Raw genomic sequence first — 14,089 nt, 5'->3', positions numbered from 1 at the left:
CTACAACAAAAATATAAGGTCAACCCACTGAATGTGAGAAAACATTTGCAAATTGTCAGGCCTCTGAGGCCAAGCAAGCCATCATATCCCCTGTGACCTGCGTGTACATATCCAGATGGCCTGAAGCAACTAAAGATCCACAAAAGAAGTGAAAATAGCTTTAACTGATGACTTTCTACCATTGGAATTTGTTCCTGCCCCACCCTAACTGATACGATATAGTCTCCACCGCCCTTAAGAAGGTACTTTGTAATATTCTCCCCCGCCCCTAAGAATGTACTTTGTACACCTATGCCAAACCTATAAGAACTAATGATAATCCCACCACCCTTTGCTGACTCCTTTTTCCGACTCAGCCTGCCTGCACCCAGGTGAGATAAACAGCCTTGTTGCTCACACAAAGCCTGTTTGGCAGTCTCTTCACACAGATGCGTGTGATATTTGGTACTGAAGACCCGAGACAGGAGGACTCCTTCGGGAGACCAGTCCCCTGTCCTCACCCTCACTCCGTGAGGAGACCCACTTGCCACCTCGGGTCCTCAGACCAACCAGCCCGAGGAACACCTCACCAATTTCAAATCAGGTAAGCAGTCTTTTCACTCTTTTCCAGACTCTCTGGCTACCCTTCAATCTTCCTCTCTTGCTACCCTTCAATCTCTCTGTCCTTCCAATTCCAGTTCTTTTTCCTCTCTAGTAGAGACAAGGATAAACATTTTATCCACGGACCCAAAACTCCGGCACCGGTCATGGACTCAGGAAGACAGTCTCCTCTTGGTATTTAATCACTGCGGGGATGCCTGTCTGATTGTTCACCCACGCTCCATTGGTGTCTGATCACTGCGGGGACACCTGCCTTGGTCATTCACCCATATTCCCTTGGTGGCAAGTCAATTGCAGGGATGCCTGCTTTGGCTACTCACCCACATTGCAGCCCAGGGCTGTTCACCGCCGCCTGCTCCGTGTCTCTACCTTTCTCTTTAAACTTACCTCCTTCACTATGGGTAACTTTCCACCCTCCATTCCCTCATCTTCTCCTTTAGCTGTGTTCTTAAAAACCTAAAACTCCTTTGACTCACACCTGACCTAAAACCTAAATGCCTTATTTCCTTCTGCAATACCACTTAACCCCAATACAAACTCGACAATAGTTCCAAGCAGCCAGAAAACGGCACTTTTGATAGCTCCATTTTACAAGACCTGCATGACTTTTGTCAAAAAATGGGCAAATGGTCAGAGGTGCCTGACGTCCAGGCATTCTTTTCCACATCGGTCCCTACCTAGTCTCTACTCCCAATGCAACTCATCCCAAATCTTTCTTCTCTGTCTCCTGTCTGTTCCTTCAGTCTCCACCCCAAGTTCTGAGTCCTTTGAATCCTTCTTTTCTGTGGACTCATCTGACCTCTCCCCTTCTCCCCAGGCTGCTCCTCACCAGGCTGAGCCAGGTCCCAATTCTCCCTCAGCCTCTGCTCCCCTACCCTATAATCCTTCTATCACCTCCCCTCCTCACACCCAGTCTGGCTTATAGTTTCATTCCACGACTAGCCCTCCCCCACCTGTCCAACAATTTCCTCTTAAAGAGGTGGCTGGAGCTAAAGGCATAGTCAAGGTTAATATTCCTTTTTTCTTTATCTGACCTCTCCCAAATCAATTAGCATTTAGGCTCTTTTTCATCAAATATAAAAACCCAGCCCAGTTCATGGCCTGTTTGGCAACAACTCTTAGATGCTTTATTATCCTAGACCCCAGAGGAAGGCTGTCTTATTCTTAATATGCATTTTATTACCCAATCAGCTCCTGACATTAGAAAAAGCTCCAAAAATTAGATTCCAAACCTCAAACCCCACAACAGGACCTAATTAACCTAGCCTTCAAGGTGTACCATAATAGAGTAGAGGCAGCCAAGTAGCAACGTATTTCTGAGTTGCAATTACTTGCCTCCACTGTGAGAGAAACCCACCACATCTCCAGCACACAAGAACTTCAAAACGTCTGAACCACAGTGGCCAGGTGTTCCTCCAGGACCGCCTCCCCCAGGAGCTTGCTTCAAGTGCCAGAAATCTGGCCACTAGGTCAAGGAATGCCTGCAGCCCAGGATTCCTCCTAAGCTGTGTCCCAACTGTGCGAGACCCCACTGGAAATCGGACTGTCCAACTCACCCGGCAGCCGCTCCCAGAGCCCCTGGAACTCTGGTCCAAGGCTCTATGACTAACTCCTTCCCAGATCTTCTCGGCTTAGCAGCTGAAGACTGATGCTGCCTGATCGCCTTGGAGGCCCCCTGGACAGTCACAGATGCTGAGCTTCAGGTAACTCATAGTGGAGGGTAAGTTTGTCCCCTTCTTAATCAATATGGAGGCTATCCACTCCACATTATGTTCTTTTCAAGGGACTGTTTCCCTTGCCTCCATAACTGTTGTGGGTATTGACGGCCAGGCTTCTAAAGCTCTTAAAACTCCCCAACTCTGGTGCCAACTTGGACAACATTCTTTAATGCACTCCTTTTTAGTTATCCCCACCTGCCCAGCTCCCTTATTAGGTTGAGACATTTTAACTAAATTATCTGCTTCCCTGACTATTCCTGGGCTACAGTCACACCTCATTGCCACCCTTTTCCCCAGTTCAAAGCCTCCTTTGCATTCTCCCCTTGTATCTCCCCACCTTAATCCACAAGTATGGGACACCTCTACTCCCTCCTTGGCAACCAATCATGCACCCCTTACCATCTCATTAAAACCTAATCACCCTTACCCCGCTCAACGCCAATATCCCATCCCACAACAGGCTTTAAGAGGAATAAAGCCTGTTATCACTTGCCTGCTACAGCATGGCCTTTTAAAGCCTATAAAGTCTCCTTGCAGTTCCCACATTTCACCTGTCCAAAAACCAGACAAGTCTTACAGGTTAGTTCAGGATCTGCGCTTTATTAACCAAATTGTCTTGCCTTTATTAACCAAATTGTCACCACCCTGTGGTGCCAAACCCATATACTCCCCTATCCTCAATACCTCGCTCCACAATCCATTATTCTGTTCTAGATAAACCTAGCTGACCCCATAAATCCTAAATCCTTTCCCCACTCCCCTTTTCATTCCTTAAAAAACTGCCCTAAAAGCTGCTCCCACACTAGCTCTCCCTAACTCATCCCAACCCTTTTCATTACACACAGCTGAAGTACAGTGCTGTGTGGTTAGAATTCTTACACAAGAGCTGGGACTGCGCCCTGTAGGCTTTCTGTCCAAACAACTTGACCTTACTGTTTTAGCCTAGCCCTCATGTCTGCATGCAGCGGCTGCTGCTGCTTTAATACTTTTAGAGGCCCTCAAAATCACAAGCTATGCTCCACTTACTCTCTACAGTTCCCATAACTTTCAAAATCTATTTTCCTCCTTACACTTGATACATATACTTTCTGACCCCCAGCTCCTTCAGCTATACTCACTCTTTGTTGAGTCTCCCACAATTACCATTGTTCCTGGCCCAGACTTCAATCCGGCCTCCCACATTATACCGGATACCACACCTGACCCCCATGACTGTATCTCTGCTCCACCTGACATTCACTCCATTTCCCCATATTTCCTTTTTTCCTGTTCCTCACCCTGATCACACTTGGTTTACTGATGGCAGTTCCACCAGGCCTAATCACCACTCACCAGCAAAGGCAGGCTATGCTATAGTATCTTCCACATCTATCACTGAGGCTACCACTCTGCCCCCCTTCACTACCTCTCAGCAAGCCGAATTCATTGCTTTAACTCAGGCCCTCACTCTTGCAAAGGGACTACACATCAATATTTATACTGACTCTAAATATACCTTCCATCTCCTGCACCACAATGCTGTTATATGGGCTGAAAGAGGTTTCCTCACTATGCAAGGGTCCTCCATCATTAATGCCTCTTTAATAAAAACTCTTCTCAAAGCAGCTTTACTTCCAAAGGAAGCTGGAGTCATTCACTGCAAGGGCCATCAAAAGGCATCAGATCCCATCACTCAGGGCAACGCTTATGCTGATAAGGTAGCTAAAGCAGCAGCTAGCGTTCCAACTTCTATCCCTCACAGCCAGTTTTTCTCCTTCTCATTGGTCACTCCTATTTACTCTCCCACTGAAGTTTCCACCTATCAATCCCTCTCCACTCAGGGCAGATGGTTCTTAGACCAAACAACAACAACAACAAAAAAATCTCCTTCCAGCCTCACAGGCCCATTCTATTCTGTCATCATTTCATAACCTCTTCCATGTAGGTCACAAGCCATTAGCCTGCCTCTTAAAAACCTCTCATTTCTTTTTCATTGTGAAAATCTATCCCCATTCCACCACTCTTGACTCCCTCTTGGAGTGGATAGATGATCTTTGCTGACAGGACACACTCCAACACTTTCACCCTGATGAAATCCTATTCTTTACTTTTATACTCACTTTTATTCTCATTCCCATTCTTATGCCACCCTCTACCTCTCCCCAGCTATCTTCACCACACTATCAATCTCACTCACTGTCTCCTAGACATTTCTAATCCTTATTTAGCAAACAATTGCTGGTTTTACATTTCTCTTTCCTCCAAAATCACCAAGGCCTCGATTTACTCACTGCTGAAAAAGGAGACTCTGTATATTTTTTAATGAAGACTGTTTTTGTTGTTGTTGTTGTTGTTTTTACCTAAATCAATCTGGCCTGGTATATGACAACATAAAAAAAACTCAAGGAGAGAGCCCAAAAATTCACCAGCCAAGCAAATAATTATGCTGAACCCCCTTGGGCACTCTCTAATTGGATATCCTGGGTCCTCTCAATTCTTAGTCCTTTAATACCTGTTTTCCTCCTTCTCTTATTCGGACCTTGTGTCTTCCATTTAGTTTCTCAATTCATAAAAAACTGCATCCAGGCCATCACCAATCATTCTATACAACGAATGCTCCTTCTAACAACCCCACAATATCACCCCTTACCCCAAAATCTTTCTTCAGTTTAATCTCTCCCACTGTAGGTTCTTACACTGCCCCTAATCCTGCTTGAAGCAGCCCTGAGAAACATCGCCATTATCTCTCCATACCACCCCCCACAATTTTCACCACCCCAACACTTCACCACTTTTGTTTTGTTGTTCTTATTAATATAAGAACACAGGAATGTCAGGCCTCTGTACCCAAGCAAAGTCATCATATCCCCTGTGACCTGCACGTATACATACAGATGGCCTGAAGCAATGGAAGACCCATGAAAGAAGTGAAAATAGCCTTAACTGATGACATTTCACCATTGTGATTTTTTCCTGCCCCACGCTAAATGATATGATATAGGTACTGTGTAATATTCTCCCCCACCCTTAAGAATGTACTTTTTACACCTATCCCAAACCTGTAAGAACTAATGATAATCCCACCACCCTTTGCTGACTCCTTTTTCCGACTCAGTCTGCCTGCACCCAGGTGAAATAAACAGCCTTGTTGCGCCTGTTTGGTGATCTCTTCACATGGACGTGTGTAACACAAATCATACATCGGACAATGAGATGTACTGTCAGAGATGTCAATAATAAATCAAATAAGCAACTGTTAAGTAAAATATGTTCCATCCTCTTGACAGAAATAACTACATAAAGAAAAAAAGAAAAATTTGTGTTAAGTATGGTTTTATGTGATTGCAAGTTGGTAAAATATTAAACAACAAAATTTAATAACTATTGATGCATAAAAGACATAATTCACAAAATATATTTATTTCATAAAATTTATTTTTTCTTGCTGTCATTTCAGCAAAATCATTAATTTTGCAGTTAAATTATGTACATAATTTATCTTCTGTTGAAAGTAATGATTCTGAAGGATAACATTTAGTTGTATTACAGTGTATGAAATGTGAATATATTTTAATGAGAAATGTAAAGTAAAATAAATGTAAAAATCAAAACTTTAATTATTGTTATGTTTTAAGAAGTTTCCTTCTAAAATATTTAAAAATATGTATTAGAATTTCAAGCAAAATAGAATGTACAGTGTAGTTAATAAATATCAAAAATATAAATCAAAAGTATTTAAAGTAAAATTTTTAATTTAGTTTTTTGAAAATGTAATGAACTATCATCAAATATTATTATAAAAGCAAAACTATTTGTATTTTAGCATTTACTGTCTATCTAATTGCCAATATAAACCATCATTAAGGGATGTTACAGTTTAAGCCTAAATACATACAACTCTAAGAGAATATGAATTGTTTCAATTGCAGAATATTTGTCAGTTGATCTTTGTGCAGTGCAACTTTGTGAGTTTCCTGTTTCACTGGTACCTCTGGAATTGGGAATTGAAAGATAATGAAAAGGAAGAATATAGATGCTATTTGACCTTACTGGGAAAAAATACTTCTACATAAAAGAATCTATTTGATTCATGCTAAGAGGACAGTGTGAAAAGTTAATTAATTTGTCTTTTGTTTTTAAATGTTTCTACTGTTTAAGTCTTCCTGCATTCTGAAGCATTATGTTTCTCTGACGTCAGCAGCAGTACAAACCACAAACCTTCAAGTTTAGGGACACAGTTCATTTATTTTTTCAAGGACATAGGGGAAGAGACGTGGAGAAGAATTTCCCTATGGCCAGAATGATCCTGAAAGGTGACTGATAAATGAATTGTGTATGTGTGTTTATGATATGCAGAGCCCTCTACAATGCAGATCCCAGGCGGATCTAGCTCAGGTGTAAGGGTGGTTCTGTAAGGCATGACACATGGCAGAGGAGAGGTAATGAACATTTACACTCTTTATCCTACTTGATTATCAGAGGGTTGAGCACTGTAGACTTTCGTCATCTTGAAACACCTTTTCTTTGTCTTTTGTTATTCCACCTTTTCTGACTTTCTTCCTAAGTCCTCAGCTACTTTTTCTCGGTCTCCTTTGCAAGACCATTTTCCTCAACCAAATATTAATGCACAAGGAGGCTCAGTTTATAGGCCCTCTACATCCACAGTTTTAAATATGGTCTGCCTGCCATTAATGGCTACTCAGCATCTACATTTGGACATCTTTAAGGAAACTCAACTTTTAACATCAACAAGATCCAATTCATATTTTGCTGGATATTTTATGATTGCCCTTCTAGATCCACTCTTCATTCCTTTCCATCCTTATGTGTGTCCTGAGAGGGTATCCTCTAGGTATAGTCTACCTCAACAGACTCCCTTGTTGTATTAATTTCCTTTGTATTTGGATTTCGGTTTGAAGATCGCTGGTAGAAAATCTGAGGGAGGGCAAAAAGTAAGGTAGAGGTATTTGTTCCCTTAGCTACCTCCATCCAGAGTTACCTAGGCCTGAGGGCAGAACCTCTTGCCCAAATATCTTATCTCCTATCATGTGACTTCCTAAACTAGGTTCCCATAATTGTTCCTTCTCTTTGCCTTTTGTAAATTCTACTATTTACAGTCCTAGAGTATTGCACTATTTCTCATGGTTTACCCACTCTGATTGCACTTTTATAAATAGTCCCTTCAAATTACCCAATTTGACTGTACCATCTTTTTTCCACTGGGACCTTAATTGGTACAATAAGTGATACTATGACTGGTCCCAGAAAACAAAGTAAAATCCTTAAAACTCTGGATTGGATTGTGCAGTACTTGAAGAGTACCGGGGGAATGGGGTATGGACAATCCTTGACATACAGTAGTATCACAGTTACTCAAACTGTCACTGGTGATGACACAGGAGGTCAGGGTTTTGGGAAATCAAGTAGCTGTAAAACTTGATTGCTATGAGTTCTACAGATCTTAGGAACTATAGTGTCATCTGGGTTGTTCTAATGGCCCTAGGGAGAATAAGTAGGGACAAAGAGAAATGAAATTGCCACATGAGAATTTATGTGGAAAATCAGAGAGCCCTGATGGCAGCTTTAAAAGCAAATCTTGATTCCAATAACTGCAGGAGGAAGTAGTTGAGAACTAAGCTTAGGATCTGATTATAAGGGTTGCAGCATTAATTAAATGCTCAAGTTCATGAGGCTTATGATATTAAAATAGAGGCACTTATGGGGAATGAGTGCAACCCTGTCCCTTGAGTCATGGAATGAGTCACACTACTGCAAAGAAAGTATGACAATGTGTTCACGCCACTGCAATTCACTAGTCTTGCCCATCTCCAAGAAGGAGCTGGATCACCAGAAGAGCAGAATAGCCTGCTGACCACACAATTTTGGCACCAGCAAAAGAGAACACCTTCAAGGTTAGGGGGCCTGTCCTGCAAGATATGGCAAATACTTTAAATGAACAACATCTCCCTCTATATCTTTCTCTACAAGTAGAACTAATGGGTCTGGAGACCAAGCAAACATGTGACATTTGCAAAAATGTATAATGTACAAGGCTACAAAACAAGGCTTAATAAATTCCAAAGAATGGATGCTATACAGCTTGTTCTCCAAAAAGAGTGCAGCAAAATTAGAAACTAACATTAAAAAGAGATTAGAAACCCTCATATGTTTTGAAATTTTAAAAAAAACACTACAAAAACATTCATGGGTACAATATGGCAAGAGAAAAAATAAAAGGTATAGTGTCTGGAATGGAAGGAATAAAATTGTCATTATTTGCAGATGACATGAATTGGAAAATAAAATGAACCTTGATACTTTTGTATACGATATAAAAAATCAGTATAAAATAGATCACAAACTTAAATGTAAAGGTAAAACAGTGAAGCTTTTAAAAAATACGTAAGAGAATATCTTCATTGCCTTGAGGGGGGTAAACATTTCTTCAACAGGACACTAAAAGCAATGCCAATGAGAGAAAAAAAAATTTCATTGAAGTATAAACTTTTGTTAATAAAAAGAGATTATTTAGAGAGTGAAAAGACACGCTACTGAGAGAACAAATTCACAATACATATATCTGTAAAAAGACACATGCAGAATACACAAAGAACTCTTACAACTCAATTATAAAAAGACAATAATGTAATTTATAAATGAGAAAAAGGTTTGAATTAACATTTAATAAAAGAAGATATGCAAATGACCAATTAACATACAAAAAGGAGTTCAAAATTATGGTCAGCAGGTAAATGAAAAATAAAATGACATTAAGGTACTATGCTTCACACCAAAATAAGTAAAATTTAGAACAAAACAAACTGACAATGCCAAGTATGATGGAACGTGGAATGACCAACTCTCACACATATACTGAGTGTAAGTTGGTAAAAATCACTCTGAAAAACAGTTTGAAAGTATCTAATAAAGCTAAATATATGCTTATTCTGTAATTCAGAAATAACTACTGCTAGCTATATTCCCAACAGAAATGAGTAAAGATGGCCAGCAAAAGACTTTTATAAGACCTTTCATACTAGTTTTATTCGTAATAGCCCCACACTGGAAGCAATCCAGATATGACTTGAGAGTAGAATGGACAAATAAGTATATTCATTCCCAGTAATGGAGAGGGGGAAAAAACCTGTTGCTACAATATGAATAAAACTCACAGACATAATGAGGAGTGAAAGAAGTGAGTCACAAAATGGGACACATGGTTCCTTTGAGATGATATTCAGAAGAGGTAAGACTAATCCATGGTATTAGTCAATAGTGGTTACCTCTGGTGGGGTATTTTGGGGAAGGGACATAGAAAAGCTCTTTGGGATGCTGGAAATGTTTTATATCTTGATCTGGGCAGTAGCTACACAAGTGTATACATATGTAAAATTCATTGAGTTATTCACTTAATCATGTACTTTATATATAATAAGCCTTCATAATAATGTTTCTTAAGCCACAGAACAAAGAAAAATTTTAATGAGAATTATAAAATATTTAGAACTGGATGACATAGAAAGCACTGCATGTCAAAACTTGTGGGATACAGCCAATGCAGTACATAGAAGGCAATTTATAACCTTAATTGCATATATTACAAAGAAAGAAAGATGAAAAATTAATGAGCTATTCAAATACAAAATTGCTAGAAGGACCACAGAGAAACTCCAAAGAAAATAGAAGAAAGAATATATGTTGAAAGCAGAAGTAAATACAATATAAAACAAAAACAGTAGTACGGAAGATGACAAACACATAAAGAGAGAACGATAAATAGAAACTACGAACAAATGAAGAGCAGAAATGAGTCAGTAGCTACAAAAACAGAAGAAACAGAAGCACCATAATGGTTGGGTACCACAGGAGGAAGCATGCCAGAATCTAAGACTCAGATGTGGCAAATTTTTAGAGTGGCTGTTTTGTTCCAGACTTGCAGTTAGACTACTGGAGCTACAGTGGTATAGGAATTAGGCTGCATTTCTCAACGAAAATGGTTGAGATTGTTTCTGATCTACCTTATTTCCACACAAATTCTTGCAATAAAATCTTGACCCTAGACATAACTTGAACTTTAGTTCTTGCAACCTGTTACATTTACCCGACCGACACCCTTTCCCTCTTCTTTTGCTAACCGCATACGATTTAGCGTTCTGGGATGCACCCCCAACATGTTATGATTACATATGAGTCTTGTTTCCTGAGATGCAGACCTGATCTCCTTCCCAGCCAGGCCAATCAATGTCATTCCTATAGATGGCTTTTCCTAAAACCATTGGGAGGAAGGCAATCTTTTTCCTTAAGGTTACTAGCTAGGTCGAATTAAACATCAAGTTACTGAAGACTATCTTTCCAAAACAACGAAAAGAATGCCTTGCCTGAGAATGAAGCTGACATAGAGGAAAGCAGAGCAGAGATGGGGAATGAGGCAGCAAGGTGTAAGAGAGACTGATTGCTAACAATATTGTTGAGGCCCTGGATCCAGCCATGGCTGAACCCATAATCAATTACTTTCTTGCTTAAACTAGTTTGTTTTAGATGGCTACACTTGCAACCCAAATTGCCCTAGTAGCAATAGTTGATCAGTATTAAAAAAAAAAATCTGTCTTAACATAAAAAAAAAAAGTCACTGCTCACAGGATCTTCATATAGGTTTCCCTTATTGTTACACTTACATTTTCTGTTCAAATTAGTGCCTGTAAGATGGTTCTGTATTCTGCATCAACATATTCAAAGTTTTTGCTAGATTGCAGATTCAAAGTTTTTGCTAGATTACAAGTTTTAGAAGATTCACTCAGTGGGTTTAAGTTTAAATTTGAGAGAAGAATAAAATAATCTAGCAAAGCCCTTGTTCATTCAGTAGAGGTAATACAAATAGAGCTTTTCTGAAGAATCATTGTCTTCTGTGGAGCCTCTGGGTGCAGGCTGCTAAAACGAGATTTACAATTACTGGCACAATCAAAATGCTCAGAGTGATTGGGGCTTTTAGAAACTGTTTTGGACTCTCACAGTTTTCCAAATACTTGGCATTCAGCTCATCTGAATATTACCCTCAATTTCCCCCACAGAATCTTTGAGTAAAGAAAATAAAATCTCAATGCCAACAGAGCCAGCAGAATGAGTGCTGAGCTAATCTCCATTTCACCCTGTGACCTACTCGCAGACTGAGTGAGCCCTCAGCCAACACTCATGAATGTGCTCTCCTCCAGAGAAAAAGCTCAGCATTTCTACATTAGAGATGCTGAACAGATTCTTTGGTGCTTTCAAAGAATACAACATGGCTCTAAGAAAGCTTGGAGTTTTTATTGTTACAGTTTTCAATTCCAATTTTAATACAGTGAATTTTGACAGCAAATCTTTCTTCTTAGTTAATGCTTACCAGTGGTTGATTGTACATAATTTTAGAGGCTGTAGATGCCTGGATTACTCTTCCCTCAAAAGTAGAATCTTAACTAATGAAATGTACAGCTTCCTGAAGGAGGCTATTCAAAGAACCCTGCAGTCTCCAAGCAAACAAATCCTCTCACAATGACTTTGATGGATTTTGTGTATAGAATTTTCCTCTCTGACTGGAGCAGGCAAGTTACATTCTTTTCTAAGAGATGCTGAAAACTAACTACTTTTCAGTAAACAACCAATAGAAGTATTTCTTTCAGCTTGCCGCCTTGTTCATTTTATTTCTAAAAACTGATAGCACAGTATCGATATAAGGCTATATACTGAATCCATTTTACAAATATTTAATTATTGGAGTAAATTCAGATAAGACTACATATAAAGTTCTCTCAAGAAGTGAAAAACAAGAAGCATATTTGCCTCCTATCAGGAGTATCTATGACTTAATACTTGTAAGTAACTTTTGAAAAAAAAAACAAAAACTTTTTTTTTTTTTGACCAAGGCTCATCATTATATCTCTAGCATCTAGCATAAGTCTTTCTTGAGTAAGTGGATTAATGAATGGATAAATTTTGGTTCATCATGGGGTTGGCTTTTAAAAAATTATACTCTGGCATTTACGATAAATTTATTTATTTGTACGATTCTAATAACTTTGGTGTCAAATAGTTTGCAGTTTAACCTTTGCTGTTTGAGGTTAAGTAGAAACCTTTGTTTTATTAGAGCCTCAAGATGTCTCTTTTAAAGGAATTGTTCCCTTCTTAGATTTTTGTCCAAGAATCCTAAAGAGTGGTAGAAAAGGAAAACACAATATTCATAATCTTTCTTGGAATTGGCCGGTAATTGTGTAGCCTGAGAAAATGTCCCTGTTCATTATTTGGTGGAAATCTTGTGAATGCATAAACAAATCTTTGCATGATGCTGATCTGCAAAATCAAATTGGTCACAGAGTGTCAAAGTAGAGGCAAATCCCATTTCCCCAGAGGGACAATGCATTCTGCAGAAACAGAGTTTCCAGAGATTTACATTGTTCTACACATCATGTCCAAGTATGCTTTCCTCTATAATGTACCCCATCAGTACCACAATGGATTTGAAAAAAATTTTTTTCTTTTTATAGAGAAAGGGTCTCACGATATTGCCCAGGCTGGTCTTGAACTCCTGAGCTCAAATGATCTTCCTGCCTTGGCTTCCGAAAGTGCTGGGATTACAGGCATGAGTGAGCCACTGCGCCTGCCCCTGAACCATAGATTTTTAATCTAGAAAGAAAACTTTCTTCCAGAACTTTTAAGCAATTTGTTCAATTAATCATCTGTCGCTTTTCATGGCAAAGGTTACCTTTTAGAGTGAGAATTCAGCCTGTAGCATCTAGTGTGTGTGGGGTGGGGTGGGGTGGGGATTTGTTTGTATTTTGTTTATATTGTATAAGAGCAGCATTCCTTCCTTTAACTGTTTCAGCAACACCCAACATCCATTTCTTTAAGATTTTCTAGTCTCTCAACTTTTGCTAGCAGGCACCCAACCCACTGTCTTTGTGGCCTTCATTTAAATAACAAAATCGGGGCTGGGCACGGTGGCTCACGCCTGTAATCCCAGCACTTTGGGAGGCCAAGGCAGGTGGATGGATCGGGAGGTCAGGAGTTCGAAACCAAGCTGACCAACGTAGTGAAACCCCATCTGTACTAAAAATACAAAAATTAGCCAGGTGTGGTGGCAGGCACCTGTAGTCCCAGCTACTCAGGAGGCTGAGACAGGAGAATCACTTGAACCAGGGAGGTGGAGGTTGCAGTGAGCGGAGATCATACCACCGCACTCCAGCCTGAGCAACAGAATGAGACTCCATCTCAAAAAAAAAAAAAAAAAAAAAAAAAAAAAAAACCACCAAAATCTGGACACACCTTTTGATCAGGCTTTAGCATTATGTCTTGATCTTTTTGAAGCATCAGAGTAACACACTGTGGTAGTGATCATCTTTCCTCTGCTACTATGTCAGGAGCTCCACATTTTCTCTCCATTCTCACTCAAGGACAAACTGATTCCTATATATAAATAAAAAAAGCATGAGTTTTGGTATTTATTCCATGGAAACGATGACTTCATTTTTTGAAATAATGTTACTTTGATGAACGATGAAAGTGTTTTCTCCTTCTTTTCCACAACTTCATTACTGCCTTATTCCAACCTCCTGTTCATTCTCTCATAAGATCTTCCACCTCATTCCTCGATGGCCATTATCCTGAAATACCCACTGGCCCTGTGGATCACCAATCAAATAGCCTAGCTTCAGGGTTCCTTGACCTCCTCATTTCCAGTGATTTCCATCCACAATTTCATAAAAGTAATTCACATGGGTCATACTCTGGATTATGTCATTTAAAGTTTTTTGTTTTCCAAC

The 14,089-nt window shown here is 39.6% G+C and overlaps 1 long non-coding RNA gene across 1 annotated transcript in view; it reads right to left on the bottom strand.

The window, feature by feature from the left end:
- The window catches only part of LOC119627846 (uncharacterized), a 31,717-nt gene that overhangs the window by 8,746 nt on the left and 8,882 nt on the right, over positions 1–14,089 (bottom strand). Inside the window, exon 3 of the long non-coding RNA XR_005244059.2 lies at positions 13,593–13,733. This is a non-coding gene — a long non-coding RNA (uncharacterized lncRNA). The remainder of the gene's footprint in view (positions 1–13,592; positions 13,734–14,089) is intronic.

This window comes from Chlorocebus sabaeus, chromosome 23 (assembly GCF_047675955.1).
Source record: "Chlorocebus sabaeus isolate Y175 chromosome 23, mChlSab1.0.hap1, whole genome shotgun sequence".
Classification (NCBI taxonomy): Eukaryota; Metazoa; Chordata; class Mammalia; order Primates; family Cercopithecidae; genus Chlorocebus; species Chlorocebus sabaeus.
Note: the sequence above shows the minus strand (reverse complement) of the source record. Positions and strands in the feature narration are given on the sequence as shown.